Source organism: Triticum aestivum, chromosome 5D (genome assembly GCF_018294505.1).
Source record: "Triticum aestivum cultivar Chinese Spring chromosome 5D, IWGSC CS RefSeq v2.1, whole genome shotgun sequence".
Taxonomy (NCBI): domain Eukaryota; kingdom Viridiplantae; phylum Streptophyta; class Magnoliopsida; order Poales; family Poaceae; genus Triticum; species Triticum aestivum.
This window is the reverse complement of record NC_057808.1, coordinates 165,924,281-165,937,089: the sequence shown is the minus strand read 5'-3', so window position 1 is coordinate 165,937,089 and position 12,809 is coordinate 165,924,281.

Below are 12,809 nucleotides of genomic sequence, written 5' to 3'. Positions count from 1 at the left end.
GCGTAGCTCCTGCACCTCCTCTGGACATGGCGACCGCGGTGAGAGACACACTCATCGTCGCTGGACACGATCGGCTTCAATGTGCTGAGGGTGGTGTTAGCATTGTGGCACGACCAGCCCATCAACACCCGGCTCGTCGAGGATGCACGGAGCACCGAAATTTGCGCGCGCCGCGCCGCGTCCACGGAGTGTTGTAGCATGGCCAACTGCATCCCCAGGACCTAAGACCATGCCGGGTCGTCTTGCTTTTACAATGAAATGTCAGGATTGCATGTGAGCAAAGGGAATCTCCAACGTGGCCACGATCGAAACTGACTACCCTGGCACACCAAAAACCCTTGTCCCTAGCGCCATCACGCGATGCGTTCCCAGCCGGCGCCAGCTGCCCGCATTCATGCCGTCCATCCGTATGCCGTCATTAAGAGGCTCAGTGCCCGAGGAACAAACTCCTGTGACATAATGACGCACCCGGACGCTTGGGCTCACCGGAATGCGCTACTTAAAGTGGCAACGCCCAGCTAAACTCCACACCATAGCACATCGTCCTGCTACCTGGCACCACATCCGCCATGACCGCAAGTGCGAATGCTCTACGGAGAGCTTGTCTTCGGGGATAAAGCTTGAGGTCGCCGCCCTTGCTCCAGTCGCCGCTCGTGACGCAATAGCGGCGTAGCCGGACGCAGACGCGACTGCACAAGTGGTGGCCACGCTGGCGACCGACGATGGGAGCACCGTCAGCCATGCGTCCTACTTGTCGTCGTCCAACGTTCGGTGGCGCATGTGGCAGCTGAAGCGATGGACCATCCACGTCCATCATCATCGACCTCAGATCCACCGGCACAGCCGAGGTAGGGGACTCCTCCGAGGATGAGTAGGGCATGGGAGGCGGCAGGGCATGGTGCGCCAACTGGCCGGTCCGTCTCTCGTGTTCTACTCTTCCTCGCTAGAGACCGCATCTTCACTTCACGGGTCTTGAACCCCGCCCCCGTACATGGAGATTGCAGATGGAGGACGTCGGTCGCCGCCGTAGAATAGGTTTAGGGTCGGGTTTCTTTTATTTATTTTTTTGTCCTATAAAAGTTCACAATGCAATGAAAATCTACCGTGTTTGCATTAATCTCGTCCGGTGTATATGAACTTTCGCAATAATAGTAAGATATATTGTAGGAGTATGAAAACAAGTATATGGAATGATGATTCGTTTTTGTGTGTATAAACCGAGACAAAGCTAACATGTGAAGTAAATAAACACATAGGTTCTACATACAGAATTTATCTTAGGCACTCCAATAGTATGTCCACTACACATTCACGCATTTCAAAACTTTCTACATCTACGGGAACCTACGAAAGGGTTAACATAAATTGCCTCTCTCTCTCCCCTGATTTTCATGGTGGTGGGCCCCTCCCCCCCCCAATCTACAATCAACAGCTCACATGTTTCACATTACGTTAATTACGTAACTGGGTTTACGTAGGTGTAGCATTACTCGTCCTAAAAAAACCAACTAAGCCAACCTCCCAGCATATCGCGCGGGAAAAGACCTGGCCGTGTCATTTTAGTCGGGATTACCGGATTACTAGTAGTAGTATCAATGGATCGCTCGAAGCACCAAGCTTTTTTTGAGGGGGCGAAGCACCAAGTTTAAAAGGAAAAATGGTGGTACACTCACGGCATGCATGTCGCGGTCGCATTGCACCCCACACACGGTCGGTCCTGCACATGGCTCACGTAAACGGAACGCGCTTCGGCTTGCCTCTTCACTGACACGTGGGACTGCACTGGGAGAAACCGACCATGCGCCAACCTCCCCCGTCCACCGCACGAAAATCCCCCCCCCCAAAAATTCCCCCCAAATCCCAAAGTCAACTGCCCTTCGGCCAACTAGCCAAGAATATTCCTCAAACCCCTTCCCCCCGGCCCCCTCCACTCCATTCGCTCCGCCAAAGCCGCCCTTCCTGCCGTGCCGATACATCAGTGCCGCGGTTCGTCGAGGGGACGCACGGCGATCCTCTCGCTCCCATAGTACACTCTCGTAGACTGCCGTCCTCTAGCCACCCCGCCACCGCTGACGGCGTTCTTGTGGAGACGCATAGGTCAGTGCCGTCACCGCTGGCAACGTACGTTTGGAGACGCACGGCGGTCAGCTTCTCCCACAATACGCGCATTCTAGACTGAGGCCCCGTGCATGTCGGTGTAGCGCTAAATGTTAGCTGATAAAAGCTGTTAATCTCACTGTTTGCTGAAGTAGTTTACAGTCAATATGCTTTGCTTAAGAAGCTTCCTTGCCCTGTTCTGCACTCAATCTGCTTAGCTAAGATGGCATGCCAAGCCCGATTAGTTGCTAAAATATCCTGACATATATTTATTGTGACGTAGATTGCCATGGCCTAGTAGCCAATCTGTTAGGTGAAATAGCTATACGCCATTTTATACTCGATCTTTGTTGTTGTGATGGCCTTCGATGGCTGTGTGCTCAGCCTCATTGACTGCTGAAATAGCCTGCCATAATTTAGCACTCAAATCTGTTTGCTAAATTAGCTTTACATATATTTCGTTACTTAGATCTGCTTGTCCAAATATCTTGCCATAGCTTTAGACATCGACCTAGGTTTTTTTCTGGACTTCATAAAAAAGCATATATGTTTTTCCTGTAATATCTAGTAGAAGAACTAATTTGTATGTCTAACAGATGGACAGGACTTGGATAACTTTTCCTCGAAGATTCTCCGCTGCATATGTCGAGGGGGTTGAAAACTTCATGAACTTTATCAGAGCTGAGTACAGTGGTTAGAAATCAGATGTGCTCTGCCCATGTAGCAGTTGTATAAATTCAGTTACAAGACCCCAGTCAACTGTGCAAAATCATGTACACTTGTATGGGATGTCGGTCACATATACTAGGTGGGTTCATCATGGTGAAGCTGTGAACGTCAATGTTACTGACTATGTGGAAGCAGCAGATCACCATCTTGATCTGCCTGATGCTCAGGTGGAAGAGGAGGAGGTGGTGGTGGTGTGAAGCCAGTGAGTTTGACCAACATTAAAACAATGCTATGAAATGCTCGTGCATTTCATGAACTTTCACCTGCAGAAGAAAAACGGCGGGCCCGCATGTTGGAACAATGCAACATGGCTGTCAACCAAGGAAATAAGTTGTCAGTGTTCTCAGCTATGGTCACCTTTCTTCAGGTGAAGACATCTGAGCGGATGACCAACAAATCATTCGATGCGATGTTGGCTGCTTTCCGCAAATCTTTCCCAGATGCATCTGAGCTGCCACACACCTACAATAAAATGAAGAATTTCCTTCATGCAGTTGGAATTGGATATGATATGATCCATGTTTGTAAGAATAATTGTGTTCTATTCCAGAAGGATTATGCCAACTTAAGTGAATGCCCAAAATGCAAATCATCAAGATGGAAAGATGGCGATGCTGTGAAGAGGATTCCTCATAATGTTCTGGGACATTTTCCAATTATACCAAGATTGCAGAGGTTGTTTCATGATGCTGAAACAGGAGAGGATGTACTATGGCATTCTAGGAACCAGGAGTACAGAGATCAGAATGTAATGAGCCATCCATCTTATGGTAGTAACTAGAAAAGCTTCAATCGGAAACACAAAAAGTTTGCTACTGATCTGAGAAACATTAGACTTGGCTTAGCTTCAGATGGATTTAACCCATTTGGCCACCAGAGCGCCACATATAGCATGTGGCCAGTGCTTGTTATCCCTTACAACATGCCTCCAAATGTCTGCGCCAAAGAATCAAACTACATGATGGCCTTGCTCATCCCAGGTCCAAAAAGTCCTGGAAAGAATTTAGATTTATTCATGGAGCCTCTTGTGGAGGAACTTATACAGCTATGGAGGGGTGTTCTCACGCGAGACCTATATAGCAGCCCACCAACTGATTTCTTTCTGCGTGCTGTTATAATTTGGTGCATCCATGATTATCCGGCTTTGGGCAATATGTCAGGGCGAATGACACATGGTTACAATGCATGTGTTCGCTGTGACATGAATCAGCTGTCATACCAATACTTAGCAAGATCTGTTACATTGGACACCGTTGTTTCCTTGCCAAGGATAAGCCGTGTCCGACAAAATACCGAAGATATGTGTTCAATGCAAAGCATGAAGACTGTGATGTGGCAAAGAGGCTCACCGCCGATGAGTTGCAAGTGGAATTAGAGAAGGTCAGGCATATTACACCAGGAAACCATCCTGATAATGGTAGCAGGAAAAGGAAGAGTGGTAGGGCAGAAGAGAGATTGTAGGTTACCCGCAGGTCCACTTTGTGGGACTTGGAGTATTGGAAAGATTTGGATCTGTGGCATACTTCTTGGACAAGGAAAAATATATGTGACAGCATTATCGGCACACTTCTTAATATTGAAGGCAAGACAAAATATACCTTAAAATCTATGATTGATTTCACACACCTCGGAATCAGACAAGATTTGCAAATGCAAGATGAAGGTAAACCACGGGATATGGCACCAGATGTGTACGTCTTGGACAAGGTAAAAATAAAAGAATTCTACAAGGTCCTGTCACGTGTGATATTCCCACATGGATTTGCTTCCAACCCTGAAAGGAGAGTCAGTGCAGATGGAAACAAGGTACAAGTGTTGAAAACTCATGACTGCCACGTCCTACTTCAAATGGTTTTACCTGTTATCCTTAGAGGATTGGGCCGCCCTGACTTATACAGAGCAGTTGCAGAGTTGGGACAATTCTTCAGGGAACTCTACAGTAGAAATATCAGGATAGATGCTTTGGAGCGTCTTAGAGACAAGATACCAACTATCCTATGCAACCTTGAGAAGATATATCCTCCAGCCTTCTTTGATGTGATGGTGCATTTGGGTGTTCATCTAACTGATGAGGCACTACTTAGAGGTCCAGTACAGTATGGCTGGATGTACCCTATTGAAAGGCGGCTAGGCACTTTCAAGGGCTATGTTAGGAAGAGAGCTAGACCCGAGGGTTCCATTGCAAAGGCCTACATTGTTGCAGAAGCGTTGACATTCTGCTCAAAATACATTGAAACAGCTGATCAGCTTAGCAAAGAGGTGGGTGAAGACAATCCCGGGCTCAATGTTTTCGATTGTTCTATTCGAGTTACAGGGAAGACTCGACTAGATGACAAACCTAAAGATTTGGACAAATTGGTTTGGTATGTGTTGAATAACTGTCCTAAGATACTACCTTATATCAAGTAAGTGCTAAGTACTGCAGCTTATACATCGTAATCTACTAAACTTGCAGCACATTCCTATATATTTAGATGTTTGACGTGATCACTATGTTGTGTAGCATCTACAAAAAGGAGTTACTGCCGCAAAATCCAAGAAACATTGACAAACTGGTTATGGCAGGATGTGCGAAATGGTTCAAGAGCCATGTATGCTTTTGAATTGCACTGTCAGTTTTTTTAATATATTGAGTACATAAGATGATCAGCTTGTCTATTTTCTAACCATAGGTAAAGAAGATGCGGGCGGATGGGCAGGTAGTTGATGATGCCCAATGGGTCCTAATACTCGGGTAAGACATTATGAATCTCGCGTTGTTGGAGATGTGTGCTACAACACCCTTGCACGCGACGAAGGCAGGAAGACACAAAACAGTGCCATCATGAGCATGGATAAGTACGGCGAAGTGACAACTGAAATGTATGCTAACATAACAGACATTGTTCAGTTGCAGTATATCTCCAGTTTCGAGGTTCATCAGTGTGTGGTTATGTTGTTTTGTCGTTTGTATCACCTGTTTTCCAGGATCGCAAAACCCAGAGCTGATGATTATTTCAAATCCATCAATGTCAAGGTGGCGTACCAGACCAGCGAGCTTTATTTTGGCAAATCAAGCAACACAGATATTTTTCTTGGAAGACACATTTGCACGTAGTGATGACTGGAGAGTATTGCAAAGGTTTGAGCAGAGGAATTCGTTTAATGAAGTTGCAGAACAAGATGATGCTTACACTTCTCCTGATGTACAAGATTCCACAGATGTTCCTAATATCTTTGAGAACCATCACGTCAATGCCGCTGGCGAAAAGATTGCCTGTCGGGCTATGGACATCCAAGAGTTGATCAATAAGAAGCCAACGTTCAAGGACATTGAGGATAAAGAAGAAGATGACACTATGGGGAATTACGATTCAGATTGATACACATGGCGAAGATGTTGACGCTACTGCTGCGGATGATGATTAGATTGCTTTTGTCGTACTTTCCTGTCAGAAGACTTTTTTTATCTACTATGTGAAATTGTGTTTACTATGACAACTGAAAGCAGATGAACTTGTTGTTTAGTATTTTGCTGTGAGAACATCACTTATTATGTATGTTGATTTGTGTTTGGTGATTGTATGACGACTAAAACATGATGACATTGTTGTTTAATTGTACTCATATTTGGCTGTGAAACTTGAATTTGATGACATAGTTTGCTGTTGGACTGCAATTTGCTCGCCAGCTTTGAATGGGAACAAAGCTGACCCGACAGGGCCTCTATTAATTTATTTATTTATTAGCAAAAGGGCCTCTGCTATTTATTTATTTATGAGCAAAAGGGGATACCCCCTGATTTCCATTAATAGAAATAATTAGATGTTCACAGCACTACGCCTAGCTTGCTAAACAGGTTTCATGCATTACTAGTTTCAGCAAAGTGCTGATGTCATAGCCACTGAATACATCACAAGTGCTACATACATTGCAAATAAAGAGACAATCATCCTACAGAGCACATCGATTTTGCCCATTATCTTCACGAGCTCTTTCATCTCCTCATTGCTATCAAGGCCGTTCAGCAGCTGTTGCTTGGCCATGATCAGAAGAACTACATCTTTAACCTTCTGCTCTACATCTTCCTCTCCTACCGTTCCTTCAGTTACTTGTGCAACACCCCAACCTGCTGGTATTGGGATTCCTCGGCTAACCAAATAATTAGTATAGTTGCATTCCCTCACATCAGCAACTTCCCAGAAATACAAATCACACGAATCTTCCCTTTTCTGCAGGAATCAAATTGGAAGATCATCAACCAAACTATTAAAAAAACAGCAACCGAAAGCAGCAAAACAACACTTAAACATATTATTACCCCATGATTCGAGCATTTGTAGAAGACTCGGCCATGGTTGAGGATTCTGGTGTAGATGCGACGGATGACTCTGCGTGATTTGCAGCAGTGGCACCACACCAACGGCAGCGGGTTGCGATGTTCAACCGGTTGCGGTGCATGTGCCGGCGGGGGTGTGATGAGACCCACAGGCAATGGTACGGGTGGCGACTTGGCGCATATCTGGTTGTTCCCTGCTGAAGAGCAAGTGGATGAGCAGCCATCGGACATGGTTGCTGCGGCCAGAGCTTCTGATGCTAGGCAGAGTAAGTAGAGAAGAGGAGAAGCGAACGTTGGATATGTCAGTTTCATTACTTGTAGAGTAGCATAGCACCATATATAGTCAAAGCCTAGGTTTGGATTCGAACCAGCTACAGGAGCACGTCTCTCTTTTTTGTAAAACTTAGCAACATCTCTTTACTGGTACACTAGCTTGTTCTGTACGCCTTCTCAATTCTTTGATTTCTTTCTTTTTTGCGAGGAAGGAAGGAGGACAAAATTGAGAGTTCCTGGGACTCGAACCCAAGACCTCTCGGCTGAAAACCAAGGGTGCTAGTCACTTATGTGGCAAACTTTCCCTGGGAGGAGGATGGCAGACAAATGCATTTTCCTCACAGTTTTAGATGCCACGCAAGATCGAACGGTCGCAGTTTCGGGAATGTTATCAGGCGAACAAGCCCAGTTTTTCTTTTCTTCCTATATATAAAAAAGTATGCTACTTGGTGTCGGATTAGTCAACAAATGATTGTGCCAACCTTGACCGTTGGATTGACATTGAACGTTTGTCGTGTTTCTTCAGTCTCTTCTTCCTCCAGCCGCCAAAGCCAAACCAGCGCCGGCAGGACCGCCTGCTCCCGCCTCCCACGTTTGGCTATGCTGTCATGCATGCATCGTGGCCACATCGCACCCTAAACCTCTGCGCATCTTCACCGGCTCCTATTCGTCCCCGTCCGAGGCCTCACCATCGTCCTCCGCCTCTGTTCGCTTTTGTACGCCCTGACCAGCCCATTTTGTTTTTTTCCTTTCTGAAAATGGCTAGCCCAGCTATTTTGTTTTTTTGCAAAATAACTAACGTAGGCCTACTTGCTTTTCTACGCCCTGCTGGGCTAGAAATATTTCAAGACGAGGAGGGATGCATTCGGGCTTGCCCAGAAAATGGGCTATAAGTAATAAGAAATGGGCCGTAAAATGAAAAAATACAGCAAATAGGCAATTAGCTCCAAAATACTTTTTTCTTTCGGATTTTGATATTTGAAATTTCATTGTTTTTGTGCGGGTAAAATTTCATTGGATTTTAAATTAAGGTATGTTTAGTTTTTAATTAATTTGAATCTAGCTAGAAATTTCGGGATGTATGCTGTTCGGGACAGATTTGGAGGCTCACTTGTGGGTCTACTAGGTTGACATGTACGAAAGGCTTTGTCAACTTAGTCCACAAATGATTCTAGCAGCAGTGACCGTTGGATGTTAATCCAATGTCCATGATGCTTCTTCAATATCTGATGTTCTTGCTCTAGCCACCCAAACCAGCACCGGTGGGACTGCCTACTCCCGCCTCCCGCGGCCGGCTATGCTGCCGCACAGGCCGCACCGCCCCACCCTATTCCATTGCTGGCCAGGCCATTCCTCTACTCACACACACCTCCTGTTATTTTCCGGCGATGGTAGCCAAACTAGTAAACCCTCGTATCCCCCACCGCGTGGGTAACCACTGCCGAGTCTTCCCCCGCTCCGTGTTGTTCTCTTCCTACGCCTCGCCGTCGTCCACCGCCCTGGTGCTCTCGGCGTGGTGTGGTCAACGTGGTCAACAAACGACATCCATCGGAAGTGGATTGTACGTGGAGAGGCTGACAGCTGGGTCCACGGCCGCACACAAGGAAATGCCTCCTTATTACGCGCAAAATAATGATTCCTCCACCTGATAGCTGGGACCCACCGGAAGGGCCTCTGTATTTCGCGAAAAAACGTTCCCCCTGCTATCAGCTCGGACCCACCAGCTATATCTTCGCACGCAAAGAAGTGCCTCCTTATTACGCACAAAAAATGAATACTCTCCCTACTAGCTGGAACCCACCATAGTGGGAGGCTGACTTGTGGGCCTACTAAGTTGACACGGATGGAGGGCTTTGTCAACTTAGTCAATATGAACGATTCTAGCTCTAGTGACCGTACGATGTCCATCCAACGGCCGTAGTGCTTCTTCAACCTCTGGTCTTCTTGCTCCAGCCGCCCAAACCAGCGTCGGTCGTTCCGCCTGCTCCTGCCTCCCGAGGCCGGTTGTGCTGCCGCGGAGGCCTCACCGCCCCTTACTCCCACCGCTGGCCAGGCCATCCCTCTACTAACCCACACACCCTATTATTCTGCATTGACGGCAGCCTCACACCACAGCCGAACCAGTGAACCCTCATACGCCTCTCCGTGTGGGCATCCACTACCGCGTCTTCCCCAGCCCCGCGTCGTCCCCTTCCTAGGCCTCACGGTCGTCCACCACCTTGGTGCTCTCGGCGCGACGTGGTCAATGTGGTCAAGGAACGACTTCCATCAGAAGAGTACTATATGTGGAGAGGCTGACAGTTGGGTCCACGGCCGCGGCAAGGAAGTGCCTCCTTATTAAGCTCAAAATAATGATTCCTCCACCTCACAGTAGGGACCCATCGGACGGGCCACCATATTTCACAAAAAAAATCCCCCCTGACTGCTGGGACCCACCAGCTACATCTTCACACGCAAGGAAGTGCATCCATATTACGGGCAAAAAATATCATTCTTCCCCTGACAGCTGGGACCCACCAGCTATATCTTCGCACGCAAGGAAGTGCCTCCTTATCCTCCCTGACAGTCGGGACCCACCTGGTCGAAGCGTACGTAGCATTGTCATTCTGGTCGCGAACGTGTACGTACATACGATCGGTCTGTCTGCAGGTTGCAGCGAAGAACCGTGGCCGAGTAAGGAAGGGCACGTGTCGTAGTAGAGGCGCGCACGTAGCATGTCACGTAGTCCCGTCAATATCATGTACACGTACGTACAACCAGGGTGCAAGAAAGTAAATATGGCCACGTACGTACATACGGGCGGGGTCTCGAACACCTAATCGCACATACGTACGGCCAGGGCTCGTGTACATGGAGAGGGCAGCGGAGAGCAGCGATGGCGTCCTGTTTGTCAGCAGCCAACCGGCTGGTTCTGAACGGAGAAACGGCGTCGTCCTGTTCATCGGGAGTCAATGGAATGCGTCGTGTTCATCGGGAGCAAACCGTGTCAGTGTACAAAAGTAGGGGCTCTCCTTTTGACCCCTTTACTTGTGCACAGCCAGTCAGAGCCACGCGCCGCGGTGACACGTAGCAGGGCAAAGGAGGGAAGCCGGAGAGAAGCCGAAGCCCAACACAAGACGATCAAGACAACGCCAAGATCAGAAACACAAGACAGCAAAGGGGCGGGGTGGAGTCCCCCGGCAAGGCCCTTGCGGGGGCAGGCCTCCGCGGCCCCGGCAAGAACCTTGCCGGGGCACCTTGCCCAAACACCAACAGAGCGAGCCATCCTTGACCCCACGGGTTCCAACCCAACTAACTACAGTTGGACCAGGGCTCGGGAGGCACCTCTGTGATGGCATGCAGATCTTTGTCAAGATCACGGACACATGAGATCAGATGAGGACCAGAAGACGGCGACCCTCGGCGAAATCTTTGCCGAGGAAGGCCACTGGACCCCCAGCAAGATCCTTGCCGGGGACGACTGCGCGCCACGGCAAGGCCCTTGCCGGGGACGACTGCGCGCCACGGCAAGGCCCTTGCCGGGGACGACTGCGCGCCACGGCAAGGCCCTTGCCGGGGACGACTGCGCGCCACGGCAAGGCCCTTGCCAAGGACATCAGCGGGGCCACTCCCAGGCCCCCGCCAACCAAGTTTTCCACTGCCTTTCGCATGCAGCTGCTAGCCCAACCAGCTGGGCTGGCACCTGCGTGGCAACATGCTGCTTCCAGGCCAGATTGGCAGGCGCCTGCGTGGCGGCATGCAGATCTTCGTGAAGACCCTACCACCGTGCCACCTCAGCTGCCTGCCTGCCTACATGGCGCCGCACGCGTCGCTAGCCAGGGCGCGTGTCGGAGCGAGGAGGAGCGGCGATGAACGGGACGGGCCTCGCTCCCGTCCCCGATAAAGCTAGGGGACACCTCAGCGGCGCATTAAATGCGTCTTGTCTTGTAATACGGGCGATAAGCTCGTAGTACTGTAGGCCTTTCCACCTCCCGTGTGCCACTGTCGCAGCCCCTTTCGACTATAAAAGGAGGCCCATGGCGTACTGGAGAGGGATTCGGCTCTTTGGAACTACACAGCCACCATAGCTAGTTGGAGAACTCAAGAACACTCAATACATCCACCAAAGCAGGACTAGGGTTTTACGCATCCTCGCAGCCCGAACCTGGGTAAACGATCCTCGTGCTGACTATTATCCCTGCTCTTCTCACAACCCTGCGCCCCGGCAACCGTAGTAGGGATTCCCGTGATCCCATAGGTGTCATTTCCCACCGACATCTTTGGCGCGCCAGGTAGGGGGCGCTATTGTGAGAATCTGGTTTAGTAGTTAGCCTAGCAGTTCTTCATCGCCAAGGCTCCCAAGAAGAAGACGATCGCGGCGGTCGGCTCGTCGGGAGCCGAACGGCCCGTGCTAGTGCGGGCAAGCAGCGGGCCGGTCGCGGATAGGACCCGGGCCGTAGCCCGCGAGCACCAGCATCGCTCTGGCAGTCCGAGCCTGGTGAGCAGCGTCGTTCGTGCACCAGGCGACGGGCCGCACGCTGCCAAATCCAAAGACGAAGTTTGGGCCCCCGCAGGCTGCGCGGGGCCCTCCAAGAGTGTGGTTGTGCTGCCCGCGGGTGGCGCGGCAGCCTCCGAGACGCCCACGGCGGCGCCCACAGCGCGCTCTTCCCAGGGTGCGCGCGATGAGCAGCGCCGCGCTGGAGATCCCGGACACCGCCGTGGGAAGAGTTATGTGCATCGTCCATGGGATGAAGGAGTCCAGCATGCTCGCCAAAGTGCTGGCAAAAATGGCACGCAGCCGCTGGGCTGTGGTGGAGCTCCTTCTAACATAGTTAGAGGTTGAAGCGCACCACGGTCCACGCAGCTGTCACTGCCGCCCACGCCAGCGGAAGCTTTGGCGCGCGCAGGTGCTCCTCGACTTCCCTCCTGCTACGGAGAAGCTCGACGAGTGGAGAGCCACCATCCTGAGCCTCGTCGCCGTCGCCAATAAAGGTGATCCGCGACCGGCGGGCCTTCGGGTCGGCGGTCCGTCGAACCACCGCAAGCCAGCAGTGGAGAGGCCGGGGGTGCTGCGGCAATGGTGCACTCTCCTCCTCCACGCCAGCCACCGCGAGTGTCGGTCCGTCGCGATGACGCTTGTGATAATATTTCCATAGCGTCGTCCGACCCACGGACCCACCGTGACCAACGCCAAGTTCTTCGAGAGCGAGCTCACGAAGATGCTCGAACCACCATCGAGCGCCGGTGTGATACACGCCACCAGTCGGACAAGCGGGCGGGACCCGCTATGGACCACCCAGCACCGGGGGGCTCCGGTGGCCTACCTTACGAGGTGGGCTGCCCAGCCTTTACCCGTGAGCTGCGGGAGTTCCAGTGGCCGTCCCACCGCACGTTCAAGCCTGACGTCGGCGAG